This window comes from Podarcis pityusensis, assembly GCF_964106645.2.
Source record: "Podarcis pityusensis genome assembly, chromosome: 6".
Lineage (NCBI taxonomy): Eukaryota > Metazoa > Chordata > Lepidosauria > Squamata > Lacertidae > Podarcis > Podarcis pityusensis.
Window position 1 is genome coordinate 85,531,814 of NC_138030.1, and position 16,116 is coordinate 85,547,929.

Genomic DNA, 16,116 nt, shown 5'->3' on the forward strand with positions numbered 1-16,116 from the left:
GCTCCCCTGAAAGGTTTTTTGGTGGAAACAGAAGGCTTTTTATCACAGGACCAGCAATCTGCCTCCAGAATTTAACCTGCGGAAAACCTTTTTTTTGAAAAAATCCCTAAGACGCGCGGTCACAATTTCCGCAAAAATCTGACCTTCTGCAATTCACTCAAAAATGGTGCCCAGCTGTTGCAAATGCTCCCCTGAAAGGTTTTTTGGTGGAAACAGAAGGCTTTTTATCACAGGACCAGGAATCTGCCCTCCACAATTTAACCTGCGGAAAAACATTTTTTTGAAAAAATCCCTAAGCCGCGCGGTCACAATTTCAGCAAAAATCTGACGTTCTGCAAGTCCCTCAAAAATGGTGCCCAGCTGTTGCAAATGCTCCCCTGAAAGGTTTTTTGGTGGAAACAGAAGGCTTTTTATCACAGGACCAGGAATCTGCCCTCCACAATTGTACCTGCGGAAAAACTCTTTTTTGAAAAAATCCCTAAGCCGCGCAGTCACCATTTCAGCAAAAATCTGACGTTCTGCAATTCACTCAAAAATGGTGCCCAGCTGTTGCAAATGCTCCCCTGAAATGTTTTTCGGTGGAAACAGAAGGCTTTTTATCACAGGAATCTGCCCTCCACAATTTAACCTGCGGAAAAACTTTTTTAAGAAAAAAATCCCTAAGCCGCGCGGTCACAATTTTAGCAAAAATCTGACGTTCTGCAATTCACTCAAAAATGGTGCCCAGCTGTTGCAAATGCTCCCCTGACAGGTTTTTAAGAAGGTTTTTTATCGTCAGAAACAGAATTAGCCCTCAACAACTGAACTTGAGGAAAAACTTTTTTCAAAAAAATCCCTAAGCCGCGCGGTCACAATTTCAGCAAAAATCTGACGTTCTGCAGTTCACTCAAAAATGGTGCCCAGCTGTTGCAAATGCTCCCCTGAAAGGTTTTTCGGTGGAAACAGAAGGCTTTTTATCACAGGACCAGGAATCTGCCCTCCACAATTTAACCTGCGGAAAAACTTTTTTTTGAAAAAATCCCTAAGCCGCGCAGTCACAATTTCAGCAAAAATCTGACGTTCTGCAATTCACTCAAAAATGGTGCCCAGCTGTTGCAAATGCTCCCCTGAAAGGTTTTTCGGTGGAAACAGAAGGCTTTTTATCACAGGACCAGGAATCTGCCCTCCACAATTTAACCAGCGGATAAACTTTTTTTAAAAAAAATCCCTAAGCCGCGCGGTCACAATTTCAGCAAAAATCTGACCTTCTGCAATTCACTCAAAAATGGTGCCCAGCTGTTGCAAATGCTCCCCTGAAAGGTTTTTCAGAAGGTTTTTTATCATCGGAAACAGAATTAGTACTCAACGACTGAACTTGAGCAAAAACTTTTTTTGAAAAAATACCTAAGCCCCGCGGCCACAATTTCAGCAAAAATCTGACGTTCTGCAATTCACTCAATAATGGTGCCCAGCTGTTTCAAATGCTCCCCTGAAAGGTTTTTTGGTGGAAACATAAGGCTTTTTATCATCAGAAACACAATTAGCCCTCGACGACTGAACTTGCAGAAAAACTTTTTTTGAAAAAATCCCTAAGCCCCGCGGTCACAATTTCAGCAAAAATCTGACATTCTGCAATTCACTCAAAAATGGTGCCCAGCTGTTGCAAATGCTCCCCTGAAAGGTTTTTCAGAAGGTTTTTTATCATCAGAAACAGAATTAGTCCTCAACGACTGAACTTGAGGAAAAACTTTTTTCAAAAAAATCCCTAAGCCGCGCGGTCACAATTTCAGCAAAAATCTGACGTTCTGCAATTCACTCAAAAATGGTGCCCAGCTGTTGCAAATGCTCCCCTGAAAGGTTTTTTGGTGGAAACAGAAGGCTTTTTATCACAGGACCAGGAATCTGCCCTCCACAATTTAACCTGCGGAAAAACATTTTTTTGAAAAAATCCCTAAGCCGCGCGGTCACAATTTCAGCAAAAATCTGACGTTCTGCAAGTCCCTCAAAAATGGTGCCCAGCTGTTGCAAATGCTCCCCTGAAAGGTTTTTTGGTGGAAACAGAAGGCTTTTTATCACAGGACCAGGAATCTGCCCTCCACAATTGTACCTGCGGAAAAACTTTTTTTTGAAAAAATCCCTAAGCCGCGCAGTCACCATTTCAGCAAAAATCTGACGTTCTGCAATTCACTCAAAAATGGTGCCCAGCTGTTGCAAATGCTCCCCTGAAATGTTTTTCGGTGGAAACAGAAGGCTTTTTATCACAGGAATCTGCCCTCCACAATTTAACCTGCGGAAAAACTTTTTTAAGAAAAAAATCCCTAAGCCGCGCGGTCACAATTTTAGCAAAAATCTGACGTTCTGCAATTCACTCAAAAATGGTGCCCAGCTGTTGCAAATGCTCCCCTGACAGGTTTTTAAGAAGGTTTTTTATCGTCAGAAACAGAATTAGCCCTCAACAACTGAACTTGAGGAAAAACTTTTTTCAAAACAATCCCTAAGCCGCGCGGTCACAATTTCAGCAAAAATCTGACGTTCTGCAGTTCACTCAAAAATGGTGCCCAGCTGTTGCAAATGCTCCCCTGAAAGGTTTTTCGGTGGAAACAGAAGGCTTTTTATCACAGGACCAGGAATCTGCCCTCCACAATTTAACCTGCGGAAAAACTTTTTTTTGAAAAAATCCCTAAGCCGCGCAGTCACAATTTCAGCAAAAATCTGACGTTCTGCAATTCACTCAAAAATGGTGCCCAGCTGTTGCAAATGCTCCCCTGAAAGGTTTTTCGGTGGAAACAGAAGGCTTTTTATCACAGGACCAGGAATCTGCCCTCCACAATTTAACCAGCGGATAAACTTTTTTTAAAAAAAATCCCTAAGCCGCGCGGTCACAATTTCAGCAAAAATCTGACATTCTGCAATTCACTCAAAAATGGTGCTCAGCTGTTGCAAATGCTCCCCTGAAAGGTTTTTCAGAAGGTTTTTTATCATCGGAAACAGAATTAGTACTCAACGACTGAACTTGAGCAAAAACTTTTTTTGAAAAAATACCTAAGCCCCGCGGCCACAATTTCAGCAAAAATCTGACGTTCTGCAATTCACTCAATAATGGTGCCCAGCTGTTTCAAATGCTCCCCTGAAAGGTTTTTTGGTGGAAACATAAGGCTTTTTATCATCAGAAACACAATTAGCCCTCGACGACTGAACTTGCAGAAAAACTTTTTTTGAAAAAATCCCTAAGCCCCGCGGTCACAATTTCAGCAAAAATCTGACATTCTGCAATTCACTCAAAAATGGTGCCCAGCTGTTGCAAATGCTCCCCTGAAAGGTTTTTCAGAAGGTTTTTTATCATCAGAAACAGAATTAGTCCTCAACGACTGAACTTGAGGAAAAACTTTTTTCAAAAAAATCCCTAAGCCGCGCGGTCACAATTTCAGCAAAAATCTGACGTTCTGCAATTCACTCAAAAATGGTGCCCAGCTGTTGCAAATGCTCCCCTGAAAGGTTTTTTGGTGGAAACAGAAGGCTTTTTATCACAGGACCAGGAATCTGCCCTCCACAATTTAACCTGCGGAAAAACTTTTTTTTGAAAAAATCCCTAAGCCGCGCGGTCACAATTTCAGCAAAAATCTGACGTTCTGCAATTCACTCAAAAATGGTGCCCAGCTGTTGCAAATGCTCCCCTGAAAGGTTTTTTTGGTGGAAACAGAAGGCTTTTTATCACAGGAACAGGAATCTGCCCTCCACAATTTAACCTGCGGAAAAGCTTTTTTTTGAAAAAATCCCTAAGCCGCGCGGTCACAATTTCAGCAAAAATCTGACGTTCTGCAATTCACTCAAAAATGGTGCCCAGCTGTTGGAAATGCTCCCCTGAAAGGTTTTTCAGAAGGTTTTTTATCATCGGAAACAGAATTAGTCCTCAGCGAGTGAACTTGCGGAAAAACTTTTTTTTGGAAAAATCCCTAAGCCGCGCGGTCACAATTTCAGCAAAAATCTGACGTTCTGCAATTCACTCAATAATGGTGCCCAGCTGTTGCAAATGCTCCCCTGAAAGGTTTTTGGGTGGAAACAGAAGGCTTTTTTTCACAGGACCAGGAATCTGCCTCCACAATTTAACCTGCGGAAAAACTTTTTTTTGAAAAAATCCCTAAGCCGCGCGGTCACAATTTCAGCAAAAATCTGACGTTCTGCAATTCACTCAAAAATGGTGCCCAGCTGTTGCAAATGCTCCCCTGAAAGGTTTTTCGGTGGAAACAGAAGGCTTTTTACCACAGGACCAGGAATCGGCCCTCCACAATTTAACCTGCGGAAAAACTTTTTTTTGAAAAAATCCCTAAGCCGCGCGGTCACAATTTCAGCAAAAATCTGACGTTCTGCAATTCACTCAAAAATGGTGCCCAGCTGTTGCAAATGCTCCCCTGAAAGGTTTTTCAGAACGTTTTTTATGATCGGAAACAGAATTAGTCCTCAACGACTGAACTTGAGGAAAAACTTTTTTCAAAAAATTCCCTAAGCCGCGCGGTCACAATTTCAGCAAAAATCTGACATTCTGCAATTCACTCAAAAATGGTGCCCAGCTGTTGGAAATGCTCCCCTGAAAGGTTTTTTGGTGGAAACAGAAGGCTTTTTATCACAGGACCAGGAATCTGCCCTCCACAATTTAACCTGCGGAAAAACTTTTTTTCCGCGCGGTCACAGTTTCAGCAAAAATCTGACGTTCTGCAATTCTCTCAAAAATGGTGCCCAGCTGTTGCAAATGCTCCCCTGAAAGGTTTTTCGGTGGAAACAGAAGGCTTTTTATTACAGGAATCTGCCCTCCACAATTTAACCTGCGGAAAAGCTTTTTTTTGAAAAAATCCCTAAGCCGCGCGGTCACAATTTCAGCAAAAATCTGACGTTCTGCAATTCACTCAAAAATGGTGCCCAGCTGTTGGAAATGCTCCCCTGAAAGGTTTTTCAGAAGGTTTTTTATCATCGGAAACAGAATTAGTCCTCAGCGAGTGAACTTGCGGAAAAACTTTTTTTTGGAAAAATCCCTAAGCCGCGCGGTCACAATTTCAGCAAAAATCTGACGTTCTGCAATTCACTCAATAATGGTGCCCAGCTGTTGCAAATGCTCCCCTGAAAGGTTTTTGGGTGGAAACAGAAGGCTTTTTTTCACAGGACCAGGAATCTGCCTCCACAATTTAACCTGCGGAAAAACTTTTTTTTGAAAAAATCCCTAAGCCGCGCGGTCACAATTTCAGCAAAAATCTGACGTTCTGAAATTCACTCAAAAATGGTGCCCAGCTGTTGCAAATGCTCCCCTGAAAGGTTTTTTGCTGGAAACAGAAGACTTTTTATCACAGGACCAGGAATCTGCCCTCCACAATTTAACCTGCGGAAAAACTTTTTTTCCAAAAAAATCCCTAAGCCGCGCGGTCACAATTTCAGCAAAAATCTGACGTTCTGCAATTCTCTCAAAAATGGTGCCCAGCTGTTGCAAATGCTCCCCTGAAAGGTTTTTCGGTGGAAACAGAAGGCTTTTTATCACAGGAATCTGCCCTCCACAATTTAACCTGCGGAAAAACTTTTTTTTGAAAAAATCCCTAAGCCGCGCGGTCACAATTTCAGCAAAAATCTGACGTTCTGCAATTCACTCAAAAATGGTCCCCAGCGGTTGCAAATGCTCCCCTGAAAGGTTTTTCAGAAGGTTTTTTATCATCAGAAACAGAATTAGCCCTCAACGACTGAACTTGAGGAAAAACTTTTTTCAAAAAAATCCCTAAGCCGCGCGGTCACAATTTCAGCAAAAATTTGACGTTCTGCAATTCACTCAAAAATGGTGCCCAGCTGTTGCAAATGCTCCCCTGAAAGGTTTTTCGGTGGAAACAGAAGGCTTTTTATCACAGGACCAGGAATCTGCCTCCACAATTTAACCTGCGGAAAAACTTTTTTTTGAAAAAATCCCTAAGCCGCGCGGTCACAATTTCAGCAAAAATCTGACGTTCTGCAATTCAGTCAATAATGCTGCCGAGCTGTTGCACATGCTCCCCTGAAAGGTTTTTTGCTGGAAACAGAAGACTTTTTATCACAGGACCAGGAATCTGCCCTCCACAATTTAACCTGCGGAAAAACTTTTTTTCCAAAAAAATCCCTAAGCCGCGCGGTCACAATTTCAGCAAAAATCTGACGTTCTGCAATTCTCTCAAAAATGGTGCCCAGCTGTTGCAAATGCTCCCCTGAAAGGTTTTTCGGTGGAAACAGAAGGCTTTTTATCACAGGAATCTGCCCTCCACAATTTAACGTGCGGAAAAACTTTTTTTTGAAAAAATCCCTAAGCCGCGCGGTCACAATTTCAGCAAAAATCTGACGTTCTGCAATTCACTCAAAAATGGTCCCCAGCGGTTGCAAATGCTCCCCTGAAAGGTTTTTCAGAAGGTTTTTTATCATCAGAAACAGAATTAGCCCTCAACGACTGAACTTGAGGAAAAACTTTTTTCAAAAAAATCCCTAAGCCGCGCGGTCACAATTTCAGCAAAAATTTGACGTTCTGCAATTCACTCAAAAATGGTGCCCAGCTGTTGCAAATGCTCCCCTGAAAGGTTTTTCGGTGGAAACAGAAGGCTTTTTATCACAGGACCAGGAATCTGCCTCCACAATTTAACCTGCGGAAAAACTTTTTTTTGAAAAAATCCCTAAGCCGCGCGGTCACAATTTCAGCAAAAATCTGACGTTCTGCAATTCAGTCAATAATGCTGCCGAGCTGTTGCAAATGCTCCCCTGAAAGGTTTTTTGGTGGAAACAGAAGGCTTTTTATCACAGGAATCTGCCCTCCACAATTAAACCTGCGGAAAAACTTTTTTTTGAAAAAACCCCTAAGCCGCGCGGTCACAATTTCAGCAAAAATCTGACCTTCTGCAATTCACTCAAAAATGGTGCCCAGCTGTTGCAAATGCTCCCCTGAAAGGTTTTTCAGAACGTTTTTTATCATCGGAAACAGAATTAGTCCTCAACGACTGAACTTGAGGAAAAACTTTTTTCAAAAAAATCCCTAAGCCGCGCGGTCACAATTTCAGCAAAAATCTGACGTTCTGAAATTCACTCAAAAATGGTGCCCAGCTGTTGGAAATGCTCCCCTGAAAGGTTTTTCAGAACGTTTTTTATCATCGGAAACAGAATTAGTCCTCAACGACTGAACTTGAGGAAAAACTTTTTTCAAAAAAATCCCTAAGCCGCGCGGTCACAATTTCAGCAAAAATCTGACGTTCTGCAATTCACTCAAAAATGGTGCCCAGCTGTTGGAAATGCTCCCCTGAAAGGTTTTTCGGTGGAAACAGAAGGCTTTTTATCACAGGACCAGGAATCTGCCCTCCACAATTTAACCTGCGGAAAAACTTTTTTTTGAAAAAATCCCTAAGCCGCGCGGTCACAATGTCAGCAAAAATCTGACGTTCTGCAATTCACTCAAAAATGGTGCCCAGCTGTTGCAAATGCTCCCCTGAAAGGTTTTTTGGTGGAAACAGAAGGCTTTTTACCACAGGACCAGGAATCTGCCCTCCACAATTTAACCTGCGGAAAAACTTTTTTTTGAAAAAATCCCTAAGCCGCGCGGTCACAATTTTAGCAAAAATCTGACATTCTGCAATTCACTCAAAAATGGTGCCCAGCTGTTGTAAATGCTCCCCTGAAAGGTTTTTCAGAAGGTTTTTTATCATCAGAAAGAGAATTAGCCCTCAACGACTGAACTTGAGGAAAAACTTTTTTCAAAAAAATCCCTAAGCCGCGCGGTCACAATTTCAGCAAAAATCTGACGTTCTGCAATTCACTCAAAAATGGTGCCCAGTTGTTGCAAATGCTCCCCTGAAAGGTTTTTCGGTGGAAACAGAAGGCTTTTTATCACAGGACCAGGAATCTGCCCTCCACAATTTAACCTGCGGAAAAACTTTTTTTCGAAAAAATCCCTAAGCCGCGCGGTCACAATTTCAGCAAAAATCTGACGTTCTGCAATTCAGTCAATAATGGTGCCCAGCTGTTGCAAATGCTCCCCTGAAAGGTTTTTTGGTGGAAACAGAAGGCTTTTTATCACAGGACCAGGAATCTGCCTCCACAATTTAACCTGCGGAAAAACTTTTTTTTGAAAAAATCCCTAAGCCGCGCGGTCACAATTTCAGCAAAAATCTGACGTTCTGAAATTCACTCAAAAATGGTGCCCAGCTGTTGGAAATGCTCCCCTGAAAGGTTTTTCAGAACGTTTTTTATCATCGGAAACAGAATTAGTCCTCAACGACTGAACTTGAGGAAAAACTTTTTTCAAAAAAATCCCTAAGCCGCGCGGTCACAATTTCAGCAAAAATCTGACGTTCTGCAATTCACTCAAAAATGGTGCCCAGCTGTTGGAAATGCTCCCCTGAAAGGTTTTTCGGTGGAAACAGAAGGCTTTTTATCACAGGACCAGGAATCTGCCCTCCACAATTTAACCTGCGGAAAAACTTTTTTTTGAAAAAATCCCTAAGCCGCGCGGTCACAATGTCAGCAAAAATCTGACGTTCTGCAATTCACTCAAAAATGGTGCCCAGCTGTTGCAAATGCTCCCCTGAAAGGTTTTTTGGTGGAAACAGAAGGCTTTTTACCACAGGACCAGGAATCTGCCCTCCACAATTTAACCTGCGGAAAAACTTTTTTTTGAAAAAATCCCTAAGCCGCGCGGTCACAATTTTAGCAAAAATCTGACATTCTGCAATTCACTCAAAAATGGTGCCCAGCTGTTGCAAATGCTCCCCTGAAAGGTTTTTCAGAAGGTTTTTTATCATCAGAAAGAGAATTAGCCCTCAACGACTGAACTTGAGGAAAAACTTTTTTCAAAAAAATCCCTAAGCCGCGCGGTCACAATTTCAGCAAAAATCTGACGTTCTGCAATTCACTCAAAAATGGTGCCCAGCTGTTGCAAATGCTCCCCTGAAAGGTTTTTCGGTGGAAACAGAAGGCTTTTTATCACAGGACCAGGAATCTGCCCTCCACAATTTAACCTGCGGAAAAACTTTTTTTCGAAAAAATCCCTAAGCCGCGCGGTCACAATTTCAGCAAAAATCTGACGTTCTGCAATTCAGTCAATAATGGTGCCCAGCTGTTGCAAATGCTCCCCTGAAAGGTTTTTTGGTGGAAACAGAAGGCTTTTTATCACAGGACCAGGAATCTGCCTCCACAATTTAACCTGCGGAAAAACTTTTTTTTGAAAAAATCCCTAAGCCGCGCGGTCACAATTTCAGCAAAAATCTGACGTTCTGCAATTCAGTCAATAATGCTGCCCAGCTGTTGCAAATGCTCCCCTAGAAAGGTTTTTTGGTGGAAAAAGAAGGCTTTTTATCACCGGAATCTGCCCTCCACAATTTAACCTGCGGAAAAACTTTTTTTTGAAAAAATCCCTAAGCCGCGCGGTCACAATTTCAGCAAAAATCTGACGTTCTGCAGTTCACTCAAAAATGGTGCCCAGCTGTTGCAAATGCTCCCCTGAAAGGTTTTTCAGAACGTTTTTTATCATCGGAAACAGAATTAGTCCTCAACGACTGAACTTGAGGAAAAACTTTTTTCAAAAAAATCCCTAAGGCGCGCGGTCACAATTTCAGCAAAAATCTAACGTTCTGCAATTCACTCAAAAATGGTGCCCAGCTGTTGGAAATGCTCCCCTGAAAGGTTTTTCGGTGGAAACAGAAGGCTTTTTATTACAGGACCAGTAATCTGCCCTCCACAATTTAACCTGCGGAAAAACTTTTTTTTGAAAAAATCCCTAAGCCGCGCGGTCACAATTTCAGCAAAAATCTGACGTTCTGCAATTCACTCAAAAATGGTGCCCAGCTGTTGCAAATGCTCCCCTGAAAGGTTTTTTGGTGGAAACAGAAGGCTTTTTATCACAGGACCAGGAATCTGCCCTCCACAATTTAACCTGCGGAAAGACTTTTTTTTGAAAAAATCCCTAAGCCGCGCGGTCACAATTTCAGCAAAAATCTGACGTTCTGCAATTCACTCAAAAATGGTGCCCAGCTGTTGGAAATGCTCCCCTGAAAGGTTTTTTGGTGGAAACAGAAGGCTTTTTACCACAGGACCAGGAATCTGCCCTCCACAATTTAACCTGCGGAAAAGCTTTTTTTTGAAAAAATCCCTAAGCCGCGCGGTCACCACTTCACCAAAAATCTGACGTTCTGCAATTCACTCAAAAATGGTGCCCAGCTGTTGGAAATGCTCCCTTGAAAGGTTTTTTGGTGGAAACAGAAGGCTTTTTATCATCAGAAACAGAATTAGCCCTCGACGACTGAACTTTTTAAAAAAATAATTCCTAAGCCGCGCGGTCACAATTTCAGCAAAAATCTGACGTTCTGCAATTCACTCAATAATGGTGCCCAGCTGTTGCAAATGCTCCCCTGAAAGGTTTTTCAGAAGGTTTTTTATCATCAGAAACAGAATTAGTCCTCAACGACTGAACTTGAGGAAAAATTTTTTTTTAAAAAAATCCCTAAGCCGCGCGGTCACCATTTCAGCAAAAATCTGACGTTCTGCAATTCACTCAAAAATGGTGCCCAGCTGTTGCAAATGCTCCCCTGAAAGGTTTTTCGGTGGAAACAGAAGGCTTTTTATCACAGGACCAGGAATCTCCCCTCCACAATTTAACCTGCGGAAAAACTTTTTTTTGAAAAAATCCCTAAGCCGCGCAGTCACCATTTCAGCAAAAATCTGACGTTCTGCAATTCACTCAAAAATGGTGCCAAGCTGTTGCAAATGCTCCCCTGAAAGGTTTTTCGGTGGAAACAGAAGGCTTTTTATCACAGGACCAGGAATCTGTCCTCCACAATTTAACCTGCGGAAAATTTTTTTTTTGAAAAAATCCCTAAGCCGTGCGGTCACAATTTCAGGAAAAATCTGACGTTCTGCAATTCACTCAAAAATGGTGCCCAGCTGTTGGAAATGCTCCCCTGAAAGGTTTTTCAGAAGGTTTTTTATCATCAGAAACAGAATTAGTCCTCAACGACTGAACTTGAGGAAAAATTTTTTTCAAAAAAATCCCTAAGCCGCGCGGTCACCATTTCAGCAAAAATCTGACGTTCTGCAATTCACTCAAAAATGGTGCCCAGCTGTTGCAAATGCTCCCCTGAAAGGTTTTTCGGTGGAAACAGAAGGCTTTTTATCACAGGACCAGGAATCTCCCCTCCACAATTTAACCTGCGGAAAAACTTTTTTTTGAAAAAATCCCTAAGCCGCGCAGTCACCATTTCAGCAAAAATCTGACGTTCTGCAATTCACTCAAAAATGGTGCCCAGCTGTTGCAAATGCTCCCCTGAAAGGTTTTTCGGTGGAAACAGAAGGCTTTTTATCACTGGACCAGGAATCTGCCCTCCACAATTTAACCAGCGGATAAACTTTTTTAAAAAAAAATCCCTAAGCCGCGCGGTCACAATTTCAGCAAAAATCTGACATTCTGCAATTCACTCAAAAATGGTGCCCAGCTGTTGCAAATGCTCCCCTGAAAGGTTTTTCAGAAGGTTTTTTATCATCGGAAACAGAATTAGTACTCAACGACTGAACTTGAGGAAAAACTTTTTTTGAAAAAATCCCTAAGCCGCGCGGTCACAATTTCAGCAAAAATCTGACGTTCTGCAATTCACTCAAAGATGGTGCCCAGCTGTTGCAAATGCTGCCCTGAAAGGTTTTTCAGAAGGTTTTTTATCATCAGAAACAGAATTAGTCCTCAACGACTGAACTTGAGGAAAAACTTTTTTCAAAAAAATCCCTAAGCCGCGCGGTCACAATTTCAGCAAAAATCTGACGTTCTGCAATTCACTCAAAAATGGTGCCCAGCTGTTGCAAATGCTCCCCTGAAAGGTTTTTCGGTGGAAACAGAAGGCTTTTTATCACTGGACCAGGAATCTGCCCTCCACAATTTAACCTGCGGAAAAACTTTTTTTTGAAAAAATCCCTAAGCTGCGCGGTCACAATTTCAGCAAAAATCTGACGTTCTGCAATTCACTCAAAAATGGTGCCCAGCTGTTGCAAATGCTCCCCTGAAAGGTTTTTTTGGTGGAAACAGAAGGCTTTTAATCACAGGACCAGGAATCTGCCCTCCACAATTTAACCTGCGGAAAAGCTTTTTTTTGAAAAAATCCCTAAGCCGCGCGGTCACAATTTCAGCAAAAATCTGACGTTCTGCAATTCACTCAAAAATGGTGCCCAGCTGTTGGAAATGCTCCCCTGAAAGGTTTTTCAGAAGGTTTTTTATCATCGGAAACAGAATTAGTCCTCAGCGACTGAACTTGCGGAAACACTTTTTTTTGGAAAAATCCCTAAGCCGCGCGGTCACAATTTCAGCAAAAATCTGACGTTCTGCAATTCACTCAATAATGGTGCCCAGCTGTTGCAAATGCTCCCCTGAAAGGTTTTTTGGTGGAAAGAGAAGGCTTTTTATCACAGGACTAGGAATCTGCCCTCCACAATTTAACCTGCGGAAAAACTTTTTTTTGAAAAAATCCCTAAGCCGCGCGGTCACAATTTCAGCAAAAATCTGACGTTCTGCAATTTACTCAAAAATGGTGCCCAGCTGTTGTAAATGCTCCCCTGAAAGGTTTTTCGGTGGAAACAGAAGGCTTTTTATCACAGGACCAGGAATCTGCCCTCCACAATTTAACCAGCGGATAAACTTTTTTTTAAAAAAATCCCTAAGCCGCGCGGTCACAATTTCAGCAAAAATCTGACGTTCTGCAATTCACTCAATAATGGTGCCCAGCTGTTTCAAATGCTCCCCTGAAAGGTTTTTTTGGTGGAAACATAAGGCTTTTTATCATCAGAAACACAATTAGCCCTCGACGACTGAACTTGCAGAAAAACTTTTTTTTGAAAAAATCCCCAAGCCGCGCGGTCACCATTTCAGCAAAAATCTGACGTTCTGCAATTCACTCAATCATGGTGCCCAGCTGTTGCAAATGCTCCCATGAAAGGTTTTTTGGTGGAAACAGAAGGCTTTTTATCACAGGACTAGGAATCTGCCCTCCACAATTTAACCTGCGGAAAAACTATTTTTTGAAAAAATCCCTAAGCCGCGCGGTCACAATTTCAGCAAAAATCTGACGTTCTGCAATTCACTCAAAAATGATGCCCAGCTGTTGGAAATGCTCCCCTGAAAGGTTTTTTGGTGGAAACAGAAGGCATTTTATCATCAGAAACAGAATCAGCCCTCGACGACTGAACTTGCGGAAAAACATTTTTTTTGAAAAAATCCCTAAGCCGCGCGGTCACAATTTCAGCAAAAATCTGACGTTCTGCAATTCACTCAATAATGGTGCCCAGCTGTTGCAAATGCTCCCCTGAAAGGTTTTTTGGTGGAAACAGAAGGCTTTTTATCATCTGAAACACAATTAGCCCTCGACGACTGAACTTGCAGAAAAACTTTTTTTTGAAAAAATCCCTAAGCCGCGCGGTCACAATTTCAGCAAAAATCTGACGTTCTGCAATTCACTCAAAAATGGTGCCCAGCTGATGCAAATGCTCCCCTGAAAGGTTTTTATGGTGGAAACAGAAGGCTTTTTATCACAGGACCAGGAATCTGCCCTCCACAATTTAACCTGCGGAAAAGCTTTTTTTTGAAAAAATCCCTAAGCCGCGCGGTCACCACTTCACCAAAAATCTGACGTTCTGCAATTCACTCAAAAATGGTGCCCAGCTGTTGGAAATGCTCCCCTGAAAGGTTTTTTTGGTGGAAACAGAAGGCTTTTTATCATCAGAAACAGAATTAGCCCTCGACGACTGAACTTGCGGAAAAACATTTTTTAAAAAATAATTCCTAAGCCGCGCGGTCACAATTTCAGCAAAAATCTGACGTTCTGCAATTCACTCAATAATGGTGCCCAGCTGTTGCAAATGCTCCCCTGAAAGGTTTTTCAGAAGGTTTTTTATCATCAGAAACAGAATTAGTCCTCAACGACTGAACTAGAGGAAAAACTTTTTTCAAAAAAATCCCTAAGCCGCGCGGTCACCATTTCAGCAAAAATCTGACGTTCTGCAATTCACTCAAAAATGGTGCCAAGCTGTTGCAAATGCTCCCCTGAAAGGTTTTTCGGTGGAAACAGAAGGCTTTTTATCACAGGACCAGGAATCTGTCCTCCACAATTTAACCTGCGGAAAAACTTTTTTTTGAAAAAATCCCTAAGCCGCGCGGTCACAATTTCAGCAAAAATCTGACGTTCTGCATTTCACTCAAAAATGGTGCCCAGCTGTTGGAAATGCTCCCCTGAAAGGTTTTTCGGTGGAAACAGAAGGCTTTTTATCATCGGAAACAGAATCAGCCCTCGACGACTGAACTTGCGGAAAAACATTTTTTTTGAAAAAATCCCTAAGCCGCGCGGTCACAATTTCAGCAAAAATCTGACGTTCTGCAATTCACTCAATAATGGTGCCCAGCTGTTGCAAATGCTCCCCTGAAAGGTTTTTCGGTGGAAACAGAAGGCTTTTTATCACAGGACCAGGAATCTGCCCTCCACAATTTAACCTGCGGAAAAACTTTTTTTTGAAAAAATCCCTAAGCCGCGCGGTCACAATTTCAGCAAAAATCTGACGTTCTGCAATTCACTTAATAATGGTGCCCAGCTGTTGCAAATGATCCCCTGAAAGGTTTTTCGGTGGAAACAGAAGGCTTTTTATCACAGGACCAGGAATCTGCCTCCACAATTTAACCTGCGCAAAAACTTTTTTTTGAAAAAATCCCTAAGCCGCGCGGTCACAATTTCCGCAAAAATCTGACCTTCTACAATTCACTCAAAAATGGTGCCCAGCTGTTGCAAATGCTCCCCTGAAAGGTTTTTCGGTGAAAACAGAAGGCTTTTTATCATCAGAAACACAATTAGCCCTCGACGACAGAACTTGCAGAAAAACTTTTTTTTGAAAAAATCCCTAAGCCGCGCGGTCACAATTTCAGCAAAAATCTGACGTTCTGCATTTCACTCAAAAATGGTGCCCAGCTGTTGGAAATGCTCCCCTGAAAGGTTTTTCGGTGGAAACAGAAGGCTTTTTATCATCGGAAACAGAATCAGCCCTCGACCACTGAACTTGCGGAAAAGCATTTTTTTTGAAAAAATCCCTAAGCCGCGCGGTCACAATTTCAGCAAAAATCTGACGTTCTGCAATTCACTCAATAATGGTGCCCAGCTGTTGCAAATGCTCCCCTGAAAGGTTTTTCAGAAGGTTTTTTATCATCAGAAACAGAATTAGTCCTCAACGACTGAACTTGCGGAAAAATATTTTTTTTGAAAAAATCCCTAAGCCGCGCGGTCACAATTTCAGCAAAAATCTGACGTTCTGCAATTCACTCAATAATGGTGCCCAGCTGTTGCAAATGCTCCCCTGAAAGGTTTTTTGGTGGAAACAGAAGGCTTTTTATCACAGGACCAGGAATCTGCCCTCCACAATTTAACCTGCGGAAAAACATTTTTTTGAAAAAATCCCTAAGCCGCGCGGTCACAATTTCAGCAAAAATCTGACATTCTGCAATTCCCTCAAAAATGGTGCCCAGCTGTTGCAAATGCTCTCCCTGAAAGGTTTTTTGGTGGAAACAGAAGGCTTTTTATCACAGGACCAGGAATCTGCCCTCCACAATTTATCCTGAATAAAAACTTTTTTTTGAAAAAATCCCTAAGGCGCGCGGTCACAATTTCAGCAAAAATCTCACGTTCTGCAATTCACTCAAAAATGGTGCCCAGCTGTTGCAAATGCTCCCCTGACAGGTTTTTCAGAAGCTTTTTTATCATCGGAAACAGAATTAGTCCTCAACGACCGAACTTGAGGAAAAACTTTTTTTGAAAAAATCCATAAGCCGTGCGGTCACAATTTCAGCAAAAATCTGACGTTCTGCAATTCACTCAAAAATGGTGCCCAGCTGTTGCAAATGCTCCCCTGAAAGGTTTATTGGTGGAAACAGAAGGCTTTTTATCACAGGACCAGGAATCTGCCATCCACAATTTAACCTGCGGAAAAACATTTTTTTGAAAAAATCCCTAAGCCGCGCGGTCACAATTTCAGCAAAAATCTGACATTCTGCAATTCACTCAAAAATGGTGCGCAGCTGTTGCAAATGCTCCCCTGAAAGTTTTTTTGGTGGAAACAGAAGGCTTTTTATCATCAGAAACACAA

The 16,116-nt window shown here is 42.1% G+C and overlaps 1 long non-coding RNA gene across 1 annotated transcript in view; it reads left to right on the plus strand.

Annotated features, from left to right (window-relative positions):
• The window catches only part of LOC308480654, a 635,674-nt gene that overhangs the window by 106,749 nt on the left and 512,809 nt on the right, over positions 1-16,116 (plus strand). The gene's annotated exons all lie outside the window — the stretch shown is intronic.